At 36.8% G+C, this 17856-nt stretch overlaps 1 protein-coding gene across 29 annotated transcripts in view; it reads right to left on the bottom strand.

Moving 5' to 3' along the window:
- Positions 1-17856, bottom strand: part of NFIB (nuclear factor I B) — a 444635-nt gene that overhangs the window by 96850 nt on the left and 329929 nt on the right. The window contains exon 1 of one of the 29 annotated variants that reach the window (XM_023213131.2): positions 52-195. The exons of the other annotated variants lie outside the window; for them this stretch is intronic. The gene's annotated coding sequence lies outside the window, so the exon portion shown is untranslated. Of the gene's footprint in view, positions 1-51; positions 196-17856 lie in introns of those variants that run through there. 29 annotated transcript variants of the gene reach the window in all.

The raw sequence follows: 17856 nt of genomic DNA, 5'->3' as shown, positions 1-17856 counted from the left end.
TGTCCCCTCTGCATTTATCTGTGTCATTTGCCCATATTATTATACACTTACTTGCAAGTTGCTTTGTAATCTTCTTTTATTGGTTCTAGCATTTAAGTTTTGTCTCCCCAACTAAATTGCATATTCCTAAGCAGAGGCAGAGATTCTGTCTACTTCTTTTGTGTCTTCCTCAGTGTGCTGTTCATGGCTGTGAATGCACTAGGCTTACAGTAAACGCCAGAGGAATGGATGGCTCAGCTCCAGCAGCCTCTTTGCTTGCCTAGAAAAGGCAATTTTGAACTTGATAATGAATTTCAACAAAATTTGATAGGTGGGGCACAAATGACAGTTCTGTCATATACTGCCATATACTGACAAGTCTCTTCCTCCAAACCTTGCCATTATACTTGAGCCAAGAAAGTGATTTGGTTAAGCAGGAAAATCATATGCTGGTTTTTTTATCGGGGTTACTCTGTCCTTTCAGGTAAGTGATTAACATACTGAAACTGCTGCTTCTACTATTAAATATAAGAACATCCTGTTAGTTTCTCCTCATATAAAACCTGGTTATTTATTTCTGCCCTTTGCCTCATGCCTGTTAGCTTAGATATAATGCTGAGATCAGAATTTTACCCCTTCATCCCATTTCCTTAATTGTCTTTTTGGTTTTATTCTAGAACAGATCTCACGAAATCTTAGCAAGCATATTTAGTGATTCCCACATTTTCCTCCAATTGTTTCCTGATTTCTCAAAATGAAAGTAAAGAAACTAGAAATGACCACTCTTCATCTGGCTTGAGTCTCCTGAAGACTGTCAGACAGCTGAGAATACTCTAAAAATCCCATCTCCCATGAAGTCCTCTTATTACTTTTCTGAAATCAAGGCAAGATTCAGTGACTTATAAATTAGAAGATCAATCTTCTTCGTTCTACATTCCTATAAAAAAGTGGTACAATATGGGCCACTTTCCAGGCCTGGAGTATGATAGCTACATAAAAATGATAAATCATAACTTTTTGCTATAGCATCAGCTATTTTTCCCTTGAGTCCCTCTGACAAATGTCTCTCAGCATTGGTACTACATTCCAGTTTAATTTCTCAAGTGATTCTAACACTTTTTAGGAATTCCTACTTATGTATAATACACCCACTGACCAGAGCCTCCCTATGTTTTATTTTCCCTCCAAAGCTGTCTCACTCTTATGAAGGTCTAGACATGCATCCCTCAGCATCGCTAATGCCACGCTTGTGATGAAACCTGAGATAGTTAAAGTTGTCACTTCGTTGCAGCAGTCGCCTCATTTCAGGAGTTGTAGACTCTCTGCATGAGCCTTAGCATGTTTAGTTACAGCAACTTCAAAATGGTGCCACAAAACTCTTTTCCATCATCTGTTGCTAAAATTTGGGTCCAGCAGAGAAAAGAATGAAAGTCTCTTCCATTCTTAAGAAAGTATCCAGCTAGAGAAACTCTGTTCTTTTCTGCTGTAAATTATTTTTTCTTCTCATTTCCAACAATTGCAGACCAACTTCTTCGACTGAAAAAATATACTTACTAAAAAACCCACAAGCATTTGAGGGAAAGCTGAAGTAGACCCTAAATTTGAGGCACACATTTGCTTTTTGTAGCAATTCCACTTTCTAAAACGATCTGGTGTTTACTGGCACACAATGACAGACTTTCCTTCATATGCCAAAGCTCATGCCCTCTCATGAAATAAAACAGGGTATACTGTGTCCCAGAAACATAGGAGAGAGCCCTCTCAGCGAGCAAATGACAGAGCATTTACTTTTCAGACTGTAAATTCTAACACTATAATCTACTCTTAACTCTTATATCACCTTATATTGGTCACTTAATTCCAACTGCTGGAAAAGGAAGTAACCAGGGAGTCGCGGTTGGCAGAGAAACCAAAAATGAACTGTTATTGTGGTTGACTTCAGAGAAAGAATTATTCAGACCACATTTAAACCCCTTCCAATTCACCACCTAGGTCAAATTACTCTATACCCAAAGGTTTTATTTAACCACTTCCATCACTTTGCTCAACACCTCCCACCTCTCTCCCTCTCTCCCTCTCTCTCTCTCTCTGTGTGTGTGTGTGTGTGTGTGTGTGTGTGTGTGTGTGTGTGTGTTTGTGTACTTAATATGTTATAGTGAAGCCTGGCTCTGTCCCTCAATAGCGGCATGATCTTGTACAAAATTACTTACTCTTAAGTGTCTTGGAGTCTCGATCTTGAAAACTGCAATAATATTATCTACCTTGTAAAATCATTGCAAGATTACATCATATTAAGTACCAAAAGCATTGGGTTAGACACAGTCTATATTATCAGTAAATAAAAGACATTATTAATATTAAGCATAGAGCCACATTAAAAATGATTAATATATTTAATGGTTTAAACATATTAAAATGAAAAAAAGTAATCACTTTAATGTGGCTCTATGCTTAATGATAACTAACTTTTAGGAAGAAAGGGAGAAAAGGGACATAACTAAGTTCTGTCCATCCCAACACAAGCATCTAAAAATGACTGGTGAGTCGACTAAGCATGGAGAAGCATGTGTCCACCTGAGAAGTCCTGTGTAAATGCTTTCATCCCTCACTCCCCGAAAGGGAGGAGCCCATTGCTGCTTCAAGGCTTTTAGGAGCTGTCATGCTCAAAAGGCAGTAGATAGCAGCCAGTTGATGAAAATTACCTTCCAAAAGGCTGAAGTCTTTGAGGAACAAGGCTGCTAAGAGTTGTGAGCTGCCCAGCATACTGGGTCTAGTGTCTGGAAAAATATATATATATTTTTTTTTATTTTTGAGACAGAGTCTTGCTCTGTCACCCAGGCTGGAGTCCAGTAACACTATCTCAGCTCACTGAAGCCTCCACCTCCTGGGTTCGAGTGATTCTTGTGCTTCAGCTTCCCGAGCAGCTAGGACTACAAGCGCACACCACCATACCCAGGTAATATTTGTATTTTTTGGTAGAGACGGGGTTTCACCATGTTGGCCAGGCTGGACTCTAACTCCTGGCCTGAAGTGATCCGCCCACCTTGGCCTCCCAAAGTGCTGGGATTACATGTGTGAGCCACCACGCCCAGTTTAGTGTCTGGAAAGATTCTGATGCAGTAGAGAAAAAGAGAGGAGTTTTTGAAGGCAGCCAACCAAAACCAGTCCTCCCTCATTCCCTTCCACCTCTCATTTTCTCTTCCTTGATCTCAATCTCTATTTTCTACATTTCTGTGTTGTCTCTTTCTGACTTGATTGGGCGTAATGTTGAACTGAAATACATTTTGTATTACATATTTATGAAAGTTTCATGTTCCCCATTCTTTAAATGTGGATTAAACATATGTTTATTCTTCTAAAAAAAAAAAAGGTAATGAAGTTACTTCTAAATTATTATCTTTTAAACTTAATCAGTTCCTTCCTCTCCAGGTTAAAGATTCTCCAAGTACAAGAAAAGGTCCACATTCATGCAGGACCCTTACCAACTTTTCAATCCTTTCGTCCACTCCTTTTGTAAAAGCAGTCAATCTCTCGTGGCTCTTCCAATATATAAGCTTTACCCGAGGAGTGAGCAGTTTTTTCTAATGACCCAATTTTATCGAAGATCCTAGATACGTAAGTGATCAAACAGTGTGTCCAAAGTTACAAAGCAACTATTAAAACTTCTGTTCTCAGAAAACCAAACACCGCATGTTCTCACTCATAGGTGGGAACTGAACAATGAGATCACTTGGACTCGGGAAGGGGAGCATCACACCTCGGGGCCTATCATGGGGAGGGGGGGAGGGGGGAGGGATTGCATTGGGAGTTATACCTGATATAAATGATGAATTGATGGGTGCTGACGAGTTGATGGGTGCAGCACACCAACATGGCACATGTATACATATGTAACAAACCTGCACGTTATGCACATGTACCCTAGAACTTAAAAGTATAATAAAAAAAAAAAAAAAAACTTCTGTTCTCTATATGGGCAGCCTATTCAGACACAATACTTCTTGAATTGTTACGATGCAATCCTAAAATAATGCACAGCCAAATGACTTTTCAGTAGTTTAACTGTTTCTGGAAAACTTATCTTCCCCTAACTTCCCTCACCCTTCCCACTATTCACCAATACATTCAAGAATCTTTTTATTAAGCCTTTAGCTACTTTCTATATCTAAGTTGGAAGTAATCATTAGCATCACTGAACTTTATACACTAATTGATGTCTAAAAGAGAGGCCAATTCTATAAATCAAATTTAGTTTGGATTGTCTCCATTAAGCAAAGGAAATTCTAATGTTTTCTGGACAATCTGGTGGAAGCTCTATAAGATGTGTGTTAAATATATATGACAATAAATAAATAATAGCCTGTAAAGTATTTCTTACTGAGCACTAACTTTCTGGAGTAGATACACTGCAACTATCTAAGGTAGATAAATCATCAAAACTGTCAAAGATTTTTTTGTAGGTCATTAATGTAAGCATCATTCAAATGTAAATCAATTAAGATTTATGCTCATGCCTGTAAATCCCAGCACTTTTGGAGGCCGAGGCAGGCAGATTGTTTGAGGTCAGGAGTTCAACACTAGCCTGGTCAACATGGTGAAACCCTGTCTCTACCAAAAAATACAAAAAGTAGCTGGGTGTGGTGGCACACACCTGTAATCCCAGCTACTTGAGAGGTTGAACATGAGAATCGCTTGAACCTGGGAGCTGCAGGTTGCAGTGAGCCAAGATCGGCTCATGTATTCCAAACACTCGGTAATGTTTGGAACACAGTAAGTGCTCCATAATGCTTATTAAATTTATATTTAATTTACAATAATGATCTTTAAATATTGTTTTTAAAAAAGAATACACACTCTATGCCATGTAGAAGTTCAGAGGCTGCCTGAAGAGACAGAAATATACAAATTAAAAAATACACAAATCAAGAGGGGACAGATGATTCTTCCTAGGAAGGGTAGGCAAAGGCATATCATAAAAGATATCAAAAGAAGGTGACCTTAGGAACAATGCCATGAAAAAATGACCTGATTTCCCACCTTTCTAAGACATAGTTCACTCTTTTACCAAGATGATCTTTATAAGACCCAAAACTGATCAAGCTAAACATCTGTTAAAACCTTTACATTTATTCTGAAACTAGTATGCCATTCGTGGCACCTTGATCTGGCCTCCATCAGCACCTGGGTCATACTGTAGCCTTTTGGTTCCTTGTGTGTCTCCTTCATTTGATGTCTCCAAGTCTGTGCATAATGTTCCCCCTTTTTTCTCCCCGAAGTCCCCAATGGTGAGGTCATCCCCTTTAGAACTTCAACAATATGACACGAGGTCTACTGCCCTATTTAGCCTTATATAGCCCTAATCTTTGGGATAAGGCCTGGCACATTTGGTTGAGTCAAATGAACAGAAAACCATCAGTCTATAAACTATGAAAGTGCACAAAAAAGAAAGACAAAGCATACCGCTCTGTGTAAAATCATACATTAGAAGTCAAACAGATAAATTTCTTGTGGCAAGCCAGGGAAACAGACACACAATTCCCAGGGCTAAGTCTCCCAGTCTAATGTAAGGCTCAGTCCTACTTCCCAACTTCCTGAAGAAATATTTGGAAAAAGATAGGGTGGCTAAGACGTACTATTTTGAGTCAGAAATTATTTTTTGTCCATCTCCTATAAAGAGAAGAAACATTTGGTGAAGGTCCAGGTCCCTACTTTGCAAGCACTGGGCCAAGAAAGTTTTAATGACCTTTATACATAAACTTTCTACTCCTAGATGAAATTTCTTTTAGGAACTCTTTTTATTCTCTGACACCATAGCTTGAGGATCAACAGAAAAAGATAACTGGAGAAGCATAATTTTAATTTATAATGATTTTGGTGCAAAGAAGGAGCTGTACAAGGTGAGTTTTCAGGTCCCCTGTGGCTCTAAAATTCTATGATTCCATAACAATATAGCTTTTATATCAAGGGATATCAGAGGAGTAAATGAAACCCACACTGTAACCTATTAACCTACAGACAGCCTCTTGCTAGAACTAAAGGTAGTCATCATGTGATAAAGGGCCCCTTTGTCATAGTCCTTTGCCTTAAGCAGGTGAAGAAATAGCCCATTGTCAGTGAAAGAATACCATGAGATTTTTTTAAGGCTTAGAACAGTCTCTTTCTTTCTCTCTAAAACATTATTAATTGATAATATAATAAAACAGTATATTTTTACAATTAAGTATATAGCATGCCAGAAACAAGATGTAACAGGTAAGAAACAAAAGCTTGAGGGAAGGAATACAAATGCATGTATTTTATAGTAGGGGAATAAAAAAGTAAAACAAAAACATCTGTATTATTAAGGGTGATGGAGAGCAAACTATTCTCCTTGGGTCAAACCTTCTCTCTTCCCCTCTCTCTGCCCAAAGTTTTCTACCATACCCTTTGCAGTTTACTGTCTCCCATGACTGATTCTTTGAGATTTATAGCACATTAGCTTTCCATAATCACAACTCTTATTACATAATTTGGCTTTTTTTTTCTGGCACAGTTAAAACACTAGGCAGCTTCAGTTTTAATGGAAGATTGCTTCATTGCTTTGGGTGACACAAAATTATAGTTTTACATTATTTTATTTTCTATTAGATGTGTATTAAAATAAGACAACGAAAGAACACAGGAAAACTGAGTGTTTTCCTTGCCTCTCGTAAGCATGTAAATATTTGGGAAATGGTTTCTCTCTCTCTCTCTCTCTCTCTCTGTGCATGTGTGTGTGTGAGAGAGAGAGAGAGTGTGTGCCTGTGTCTTCCTTTATCTCCCTGTCTCCCTCTCTGCTTCTGTCTCTCTGTCTCTTTTCAACAGGACATTAAGTTATTTGGAGTCCACTTCACTGCAAAACTTGGTTAACAAGCTGTACATGGGAAGAACTTTATCGCTTTGTTAATGGAATCCCTGACCTTGTTTTTTTTTTTTTTTTTTTAAGTGAATCTGTACTCCTCCTAAACCCAGTTCTGAGCAATAAGAGAAATTAGACCTCTCTGAATATTTTGGCAGAACCAAAATAACATTTGGGAGATGCAGTTTCCTGCATATTTTAAACCATTTACTATTTTACATTTGAAGGCCTATATCTTCAGATCCCTCTTTCTGTTGGTTAACATTGGTTTTAAAATATATGTTTGATTTAGCAAAACGCATAGTTTAAAAAGATGTTGCTACATTTAAGATCTTCACGATAAAATAATTTCATTAACCAAAGAAAACTACAGAACAAGAGAGTAGATATTTCGTTCCTGAACATTCCACTTGTTTTATCATTAAGCTTTCTTTTAAAGAGCCACTTTTTGGCTTAACAAGCAGATTAGGTTCAAAGCATCATATCCCAAGGATTAAAATAAGGATTTGTTAAGGCTCAAGACTCAAATTTGTCCACAGGGAATTAACTGAAAAACATAGGCCACTGAAATTTAAGGTGGAAAAAAAATCATACATCAAAAATCGCACATCAAAAAAAAAAAAAAAATCAAATCAAACCATTCTACCACAGGGGACTACTAATGAAACTCCTGCAAATATGAAACCCCTGCACAAAAAGCATTAAATCTGCCAACATCTCTGACCGGAGCGCTGTGGTACTTCATTAAGTAGCACCAACCCACCCCCCCAACAATGGGAAGCTAGGATAATCGTATCTGACCTTTCTGCCCCATCCTAAGATTAAGTTCAATGACTTTCTACCGATCTAGGGATTGAGTGAACCAAACGTCATAATCAGGATCACCTACAGTTCTTGCTTTTGAAGGCTTTAATCTATAGAATGCAAAAACACCGTACTGGTCATTGTCAAGATTGCTGACTTTCTACAGTGTGTTTTCAATTAAGTAAATAAAATGTGGTAATTAAATCAAGATTACATAATATGTTTTTGATTTGTAATCTTATTTAAATTAATTAACTGACTCAATCCTTGCTTAGTTTTTAAACTGGTCGAGTTAAGGAAAGAGTCCCTGGGAACAAATCCAGTTTTCTATCTTTAAAAACAAGGCACAGCAATCTGGCAGACTTAAAAATATATATTAAATGCACCGGCATAATGTATATACAGAGGCAAGGGTGCTAATGTAGAGGAGGGAAGAGTTTTATGGCATGATTTTGACTAAAAGAAATAGCTCTCGCACTAGAGAGAAATAAACTAAAACATTATTTATTCAAAACATTTCTTTTCGAATTTTATGAAGATTGCATATTTGTTGGAAGCAAAACATTTCCAGCTGTATTTTAAGTTTCTGAAGAGAGTTGTAAGATTTATAATCTTTCATAAATGCTGCCCATATCTTATAATATTAGATGAACACACCACTGCGTACTTTGAGGAACAATTTGCCAATGCAGTTTGCCACATGAAAATAATAAAGTCCTTTCCAAAACCCAGCCAGATCCAGTAGGAAAGGAGGAGATGAATGTTCTGTCTTTTCCATCTGGGAGACATTTTGGATTTCAGCTATACTATGTAATATACATTTTTTTTTCCCCCTTGGAAACCAAGAAACCTGCATTTTACAGCAAGGTATGTAGTGCAAAGAAAATGTTGGTGAAATAGGAATCTGGAAATGAAAACCAGAATGTCATCAGACTTAAGAACATAATCATGGAGGCAAATTGAAAAATCAATGCAGAATTTCAACATAAACCAAATGCAATGTTTATGATTCTATTAGTCTTAAATTTTTCTCTTAAAAGGAAAGCATAGAAAAATAAATGCTGTTTTACCTCCAAAGTCCTGAACAGCATTTATGTTACTACCTAGCACCATGACTTACACATGTGGTTTATCCTGGAGTCTTCACGCATTATTCTAAATCCCACACATACAACACTCCTGTGTACACATGACCCCTCCGTGCTATGTCATTTCATGTATTTTCCCCAAAACTTAATATATCTGGTTAAAATCAGATGTAAGACTTTCTAATATTTCATTGGCAATCTTTCTTCTCAGGGAGCAGGACGTGTTCTCTCCTAACTGTCTGGAGAGTCAGGACTCCCGGGTTCTATTCGGCAACTGCCAAGCACTTGTACGCTGACCCTAAGCAAACCATTTCACGCACGAATCAGTTTTCATCTTGCCCAGTGGCAACTAGTTAAGAAAAGGTAAGAGTTTAGTCTTAGTTGTTTTCAAAGGAATTAGAAATAATAGGAAAAAAAAATTTCATAAAACAGTGAAATATGCACAAGTATTTTTGTGGAAAAAGGCTATGAGATATATATATTTAATGCACTTTAAGGTTTAATTAGTACTCCTCCTCCAAAAAAAAAAAAAAAAAACAAAATCCCCACCTAGTTGGTTGCACTGCCCCTTGCAAACACTGACAACACAGGTAATTGAAGGACTGACTGGGTTAGAGCGCAACTCTTCTGCTACATTTTAAAATCCATGGGGTCAAGAAACATGTGAGTCTTATTTACTGCCCTAGCATATTCCTGGCACACAGTAGATGCTCAATCAATATGTGTTGAATGACTAACCACGGTTTTACAGAGAACAAGATGATGACTGGTAGCACTTAAAACAGTTCATCTTCCTTAAATTACAAACAAACTGCCAGTAATGCCAAGCATAACTTTTAGTTTTTGCTTATTATCTACATATATTCTAATTATTAAGTTTCTACAACCTCTCTACAAATACAAATGTAGTGATTGACTCAATGACCAAAAAGTCGTATTCGTATTTTTTAATTGCTCATTTTTTCACAGGCATATGCTCCTAAAAAATTTTTAATTGGATACAGATTTATCTATTATGTTAGCTAAAAAGATACTTTGCCAAATCATTAAAATGTTTATGTCTATATCATTATGTGAGCTTAGAGAGAAGAAACTGGATGGGTTTTTTTATATCTTACGTTACTTACATGTGATTAAGAACCAGTCCTTGTTTTATTATTAAATTATGGCTCTTAAGTCTGTGATAATATATTCATATAAAAATAAATGTATATATTTAATCTCAAGATGCATAACAATTAACTGGATAACAGAGTAAGATGACGCATAGCATACTTTCTATCAAAGTAAAGTAGATTTGTATGTGGGGTATTCATCATTGCTTCTGTTCATAAAATAACTTTATCATAATATTAGAGGGAAAAAATCAGGTAAGTCATTTGATGAACAGGAAGCTTGCTGATGTGGCAGATAATAGTATTAAATGTCCTAACAGTTCCTTTGTAAGTGGTTCAAAGAACTTCTGTCCCCATGTTTTCAAGGCAAAAGCTTATTTACCAGGAATAAAACTATTTGAATAATGCATCATTGAACCAACATTTTGGAAAAGGGATAAAATGAGGAAACAAATGAGAAGACAGTAACTTCCTCCTGCAAATTAAAACTGTGCATGCAAAGAAAGGAACTCAATTATACTGATAAAACAAAAACAAAAAATAGCTAACATGATTTCCCTTTTTTTAAAACAGAAGGTGAAGAATATTCTAACCAATGAAATAATGTGTTTGAAAGAACTTTGAAAAGTTTACAGGCTCACAGAGACATGAAGATAGGGCATTTTGTGGGGCAATATTCTTTCAAACAGTCATTTTAAGAGAATAGTTTAAAATACAGATAATCCTGGCCAGGCACTGTGGCACATGCCTGTAATCCCAACACTATGGGAGGCTGAGGTGGGTGGATCACTTGAGGTCAGGAGTTCAAGACCAGCCTGGCCAACATAATGAAATTCCATCTCTACTAAAAATACAATAATTAACTGGGCATGGTGGTGGGTGCCTGTAGTCCCAGCTACTTGGGAGGCTGAGGTGGGAGGATCACCTGAGGTCAGGAGTTCAAGATTAGCCTGGCCAACATGGTGAAACTCCATCTCTACTAAAAACACAATAATTAGCTGGGCTTAGCGGTGGGTGCCTGTAGTTCCAGCTACTTGGGAGGCTGAGGTGGAAGGATTATTTGAGCCCTGGAGGTTGAGGCTTCAATGAGCTGAGATTGCACCACTACACTCCAGCCTCGGTGACAGAGTAAGACCATATCTTGAAAAAAATAAATAAAAATTAAAAAATAAAATGCAGATAATTCTAACAAAGAATAATAAAGAATAATAGAGGCCCACCATGAAATCTACTACTCATTACTATGGTTATTTGGGAAATGGGAAAATAAATGATGAGGGGCATGTTCACTTGCTATATCCATTTTAAAGAAGGGAACTGAGAGTATAATGGTGCAGAGCTGTGTACCAGGTGCTCAAAATTCCTCCCATTTTGTCTTGTTACTCATTTTATCTTTAATAGAGATTCAAATCAACTCCTTATGATTCAAAAATGCCTAAGCCAAATCCAAAGAGTATGAAAAAATCAAGGTTCTGCATAACGTCCCATCCATATGCCTTAACCCTGAATGATATCAAACCTATGTAATCTTAGACATCAATGCCTTCCAGATGTGACAAAATTTTAACACGGACCAACTTCAAGCTTTTTACTCAGACTCATCTCCCATGCTCATAAAGATTATTTTCACTGCACATACCACTACATATGGCTAATGTTTAACTTTCCAAATTGATTATTATGCTGCCATTTCAAAACTGACACTGCCTTGTCATCCAGTCAAAAAACAAACTATGTTGCATATTCAACCTCCAACAAACACACACACAAAAACAAGAAATCACATCATTATTTCCAAGTTCTAGATAGTGCTTGGTTACAAGACCAGTTGAACTTCTCCTTGCCCACTCTTGTTACCTCCAAAAGATGGAAAAGGGGAAGAAAGGATCATCCAATTCTTTGTCAGAATTAACTGCCATAGGAATAATTTGAGTCTGTCACCTGTTGTTCTTGGTCTTAAAGACTGCTTCTAATTAGACCAGATCAATTTTTTCTTGATATTTAAAGCATGTTAAAACTCTAAAATTTACTAACAAGATTGTACATGGATATTTTTCAAAACCATCTAACAGCAAGGCCATGATAGAAATGTATAAACCAGATTTTCAGATAGGATTTAAAACATTAGTACCTCAACACCAGTACGAAAAACTGGTGTGATAAAGCTTTGGATATTATGCAAACTTAATTCCCCTGCCCCAAACGATTACTTTGAATCTTACCTAAATCTCTCCCTCCACCCACCCCCAAAATTAGAATTGTCCTGTAATGGTAACTTGTCCTCAGATTCATCCTGAACTCTGTTCCTGCAAACCACCTTTCCCAGTTCCATTAACTATTGACTTCAGGCTAGGTCCAACCAACAGGAGGTAATGGTAGGAGTTGGGGAATTTGGAGGGTGGGAAGAAAGAAGGGGAGGTATTCCTTCCCTCCTCTGCTCTGACATTTGTCTCCAAACAGTGGCGAGATTTCCTTTCGTGATTCTTGCTTCCACTGAACAAGTTCCTCCCTCTGTGATGCCCTCCCTTCAGGCAGCTCCAGCTCAATTTGAGCAGTAGATTCCTATTGATGCTAATATCTGGGTGACCTCACTGCCCATTCAACTTTTCTCACTGAAACTGGCCTTGCCCATGAAATTCCTCCTATTGGACTATCTGGTAGTTTACTTCACTCAAATCTGACAGATACATTTGTTTTTTGAAGTTGGCATATCTATCACTCTAAAATACAAGTCAGGTAATAGAGTTAAACAGTATTAGACAAATACAATAATTCTGTAAAAATCATTAGATTTCAAGTATTTGTTATGGTTCTCATTTTTTAAAAAGAAGGTGGGAAAACACTGCCACCATTCAGTACTAAGTACAAAATTCTATATCCAAAAGTTTTTTGTAATGTATATTGATACATAAAAATAATCAAGTTTTTTAAAAAGATAATTAGATTTTCAATGCCATGTTCCAATTAATCTCTTCCAGGAGGTATTCTGATAATCCTACCCATCCATCCAAGTTTACTTCTTCTTTTTATCATTTCCTAGTCTCTCTATCCAATCTTTAACAAGTTGCACATACCAAGTTTTTTCATGTGCATGTATTTTTCCTACAAACATGACTGTATGCTCCTTGACTGGAACAATTATAAATTTGATTGTTTTTGTAAAACATTATACATTTACTTGTTTTTCATGCCACAAACAACTTTGAAATTCTTATCAATTGTCGGAATAACTAACAGTCTCATGGGAATAATCAAAAGGTTTTCTTAAATATGTACCACTATACATCAGCGTAAGAATAATACGTAACAGGAAAGAGAAATGATTTCAACATTACTCTGTTTCCTTTAGGAAATGGTTCATAAGTCCCCACTTGACATCAGGCATTTTACATAAGAAAAACTACAAAATAAGAAAAGAAAAAATTACAAAGAAAGCATTTTTTCTATCAGAATAGTACACTCTATGGTGTTTTGCTAAAACACTCTACGAACACGAGAAAACAAAAATATTTATGTTCATATGCACAGGGATATATATGAACTCACAGTACCAAAACTTTAGAATCACAAATGCAAACAGTACCAATATACTTCATGTTTTAAGCTGTGCTAGATAACAGCCTGGCTAGAGGGAAGTGACATAACGGAAAAACATACAGCATCAATTCACATGTTGCCAACTTTTTTTGGATAGCACTAACAGGATGACACTGGCGTTGGATGTGCACACTTAGCTGCCAGCATTGCACTCTATGCAATGTCCTTCTACATCCTCTCCCTCAATCATTTTGAACCCCCACCCCCAAGATTTATTTTATGTCTCTTTTTAAAACATTATTTTCCTAGTTGGTGACAGTTACCACCAAACATCATACAGAGACCATTTCAACTGAAAATACACGTTTATTATTTTTTTAAACCTGTGCCTGAAATGTATTTTAGTCAATCTATGCCACATAAAGCAAACTTCTAATGCACATTTATAAATTTAATTCAATAAATATTTACTGAAAAAAGAAAATGGGTTGGAGTCTAAATAGACATAAAGTGGCCATGAAGTAAGTCTAGCAATAACTTCCACTTTTTGTGTTTTCCTACCACCCTTCATTTTCCCCAATGAGAAAATTAGAGTATGACAGGTAAGCTAAGATATAATCTCCATAAATATGACAGCAGACATATTGCACAGACACTAAAAACTATAGGAATAATGCTGAGACCACAAGATAGAAATAGCCCTTGACTTTTTCTGGTAATGGCGGGGTGGAATGGGTGGGACAGGGAGCCTAAAGCCAGATAGGAAAATGAATCCAAATTTTAACCAAGTTTTTTATTACACACATACTATTTGAAACTTAAACTTTCATTGTAAGTTACAGTCCTGCCGGGCGCGGTGGCTCAAGCCTGTAATCCCAGCACTTTGGGAGACCGAGACGGGCGGATCACGAGGTCAGGAGATCGAGACCATCCTGGCTAACACGGTGAAACCCCGTCTCTACTAAAAAAAATACAAAAAACTAGCCGGGCGAGGTGGTGGGCGCCTGTAGTCCCAGCTACTCGGGAGGCTGAGGCAGGAGAATGGCATAAACCCGGGAGGCACAGCTTGCAGTGAGCTGAGATCCGGCCACTGCACTCCAGCCTGGGCGACAGAGCGAGACTCCGTCTCAAAAAAAAAAAAAATAAGTTACAGTCCCAAAAGAAAAAGGACAATAAGAAGAAACAAAAATTATCCCAGTTCTTCCAATGTACTGTATATGTACATGCTATGATTTAAGAATCATGCCATAGAAGTAGATAATTCAACTAGAGCCAAGATAAAACAAATTAGATACATTATATTAAGCAGACAGCAAGTTATGATATAATTTGGCTGAGAAATAGGTTGAAACAGGCACTATCCTAGAAACGGGATAATAGAGCAAAGAACTAAGCTCCACCTTCAATGTATCTGAAGGTCTGTTTGGAGCCAATTTACACAAAATATCCACTTACCAACGTCACAGAAGAGAGAACAAAATAACACTGAGATAATTTATTAGGAAATTATTTTTTAATATTGGAGGTGCACTGTACCACCCCAATCCAGCATACATACTCTCTGTCTCTCTTTCACAAAAGAGAAAGAGATCCCATAAGCTTCTCCACAATGTTCTACACCTGACCTGGAAGGAAATCCTTTTCTTCCAGGCTTGCTTAAGCCAATAAGGGCCCCAGAGAATGCTAACTGCCCAAGAATTGACCTGAAACCATTAATTTACTTCATAGGACCAATCAACTGGCAAAAGAAGTTGAAAAAAGAACCTTTTGGTACAACTGACCTACACAGTATTTAAACCGCCAGAGATGGCAAGGTTTGATGTTACAGCTTCCATCATCAATCTGCAAAATTCTGTCACTGCCTGATAAATGCACAATGCTTCTCTCTCCTGTGATGCTTTTAGGAAATAATGCTTGTCATTTTCCATCTTATTGACAAAATATTTTATTTTTTAGAAAACTCCATATCTAAGGAATACTTTAATGAAGTAAAGATGGGTTAAAACATCAAGCTAATTTTGTAAGGACATGAAACAGAGAAATAATCTCAAAGAAAATGATAAATTCTAATTTTTATTTGAAAGTCTAAAGCACAAATGAGACAACTTTTATTGTGTTGCCGCTTCATTCTTATTTATTTAGGTTTATTTATTCAATGTCAATATAAATGACTGCAGTGAAGCCAGGATTGCAGACCAAATTTGCATTTGGAAGTTCGGTCACCGTAATCTGGATCCCAAAGCCACAGCTTCCTCCTCACGTTAGACTCCCATTCAAAGCTATCACTGTGTTTTCAAAGTGACAACACTGTTCAATTTTATTTTCACAGAGCAGGAATCTTTTATGGCATTAAGGGGATGTATGTCACACCATGAAAACCACAATGACATTGCAAACACAGAGAAAGGAATCTAGTAGGGGCATTGGGAAGAAAAAGGGGGTGGAGAATTTAAGAAAATGTTTTTAAACTTTTTTTTTTGAAAAAGAAAATGCATAATAAGATAACTGAAAGTTCCCTATTAATATCATTCAGCAATTATTAAAAATAGAATAAATTAGCTGATATGATCCAATCACCTGGTAGGGAACAGCATGTGTCTCCTTAGTCCATTGGCAGTGCTAATGGTACCCCTAAATGATGGATGTTTTTTTCTATGCTCACGCTGGTTGAACTTAATTTTCCATTCACCTGTTTACCTGGATTAGTTTTCAGCTTAACATTCATTAAGCATCAAGACATAACAAGAGGTGCAGTGATGGTGAGATAAAAGTCTCAAGGCCATTACTCTTCCCATGAGGCACTCAGGGAGGATCTATAAATGAAAGATAGCTTCACTTACTTGGGTTAAAGTGAAGAAATATGAACCCACTCTAGAACTCTGAAAATCAAAGAGAGAGCTTTAAAAAGCCATGCATTTATGTTTTGCCTAATTTTTCATTTTTTCTCATTAGAAGGCAAGGTCTGATTAAATGTGGGTTATTTCTGATATTTCAGCTTCTAGTTTGTGGAAGGGGATTCCTGTTTAAGGAGGGAATGCTGCCACTCCCTACTCTCCCCAGCAGCAGCACACTGGACACCTGAGGAGCCAAAAGCCCTACACCAAAATACACCACTTTTAATCACAAATCAAACAATAGTAATTAGGAACATCAAGTTAATTGTGTCTACTCCCCAGAGAATGTGTCCTCCAAGGCTCCGTGAAATCAGGTCGACAGATTAGTAGTAATTTTACTCCCAGTTCTCTTATTCTAGCAAAAAAATAAATTAAAAAAAAAAAAAAAAAAAAAAAAACAGAGCCTAAGTTCATCACTTCTACCCTCAGAACTATGGAGTCTACAAGTAAAACCTTAAAAAGAAAAATCAGACTACTTAATTGTTTTGTTAGACCATTTATGTAATCAGAGTAGCTTTGATCTTTGGCTTCTTAATCTGTTCAAAATTTGTTGTCAAATCTTACGGAAGTCCTTTAAATCCAGAATTATAAATGTTCTTTTCCATTAGTCCTTCATTAATGATTAAGACAACTTGGCAGTTTGAATCCAATCAATCAAGAATGTGCAAAACCCATTTCATATATATTGACACAACTAGATACTGACAATAAGGTTCTTTCTTACCTTCCATTTGTACTAAACATGATAAAGATAGCAAGAACACCTTAGCTATTTTCAAGGCACTTTCATCTACATTACTTTGCAATCCCCAAAGAGGTTGTGCTTTATTCTGATCCTTTACAATTACCAGAAAGGAATGCAGAGCTTGATAACTTGCAGAGTAATAGAAAAACCTTGATTTTTCATTGCATTTCCCCTTCTGACTTTCTCTATGATCTGAGGGACAACACTTAAGCTTTCTTTGTCTCACTCTCCTGTCTCAAACAAGTATAATAAAACTTTTTATTCCAGTCCACTGGGGTATTAGAATGATGAATCTGACAGGATGTCCCTAACACACTTTGATCTCTATAGGGAAAGTTGCTATAAAAATAAAGACACTGTTGTTATTCTTCTAATTGAGTTATTTGCAAATGGATCTTCTTGACGGAGCCCAGTCCTCAGATATAGAAAAGAAAATTCTGCCAGTTCTCCAGGGTACAATTGCCTTGTGGCAATTATACCCATAACTACATTTCCTTATTACTGTTATAAAAGACTATGGAGTTCAAGAGGAGGCAAAAAGGGAGCTTAAGAGAAAATACGCTGTTTATTTTCAACAGAAGATGCTGAAGTTGCAAATTTGGAACTCAAGGCTATAGGTAAAACTTTGACAGAACATGTGTTCCAAATTAGCGTGGCATTTGTTAGTTGTGTGAGAAAGTCAGAGGTGTCCCTGAGGCTGCAGCTTTTTAGCAAATTTTGGAAATAACTTAGGGAAAAAAAGGTAAATTACAGTTAATCTGGTCCTCACTCTATGAATGCTACAAAACAATGACAAAAAGGTTCATGGCTATACCAT

This window comes from Piliocolobus tephrosceles, chromosome 14, assembly GCF_002776525.5.
Source record: "Piliocolobus tephrosceles isolate RC106 chromosome 14, ASM277652v3, whole genome shotgun sequence".
NCBI classification, from domain to species: Eukaryota; Metazoa; Chordata; class Mammalia; order Primates; family Cercopithecidae; genus Piliocolobus; species Piliocolobus tephrosceles.
The sequence above is the reverse complement of the archived record's forward strand: the minus strand, read 5'-3'. Positions and strand labels throughout refer to the sequence as shown.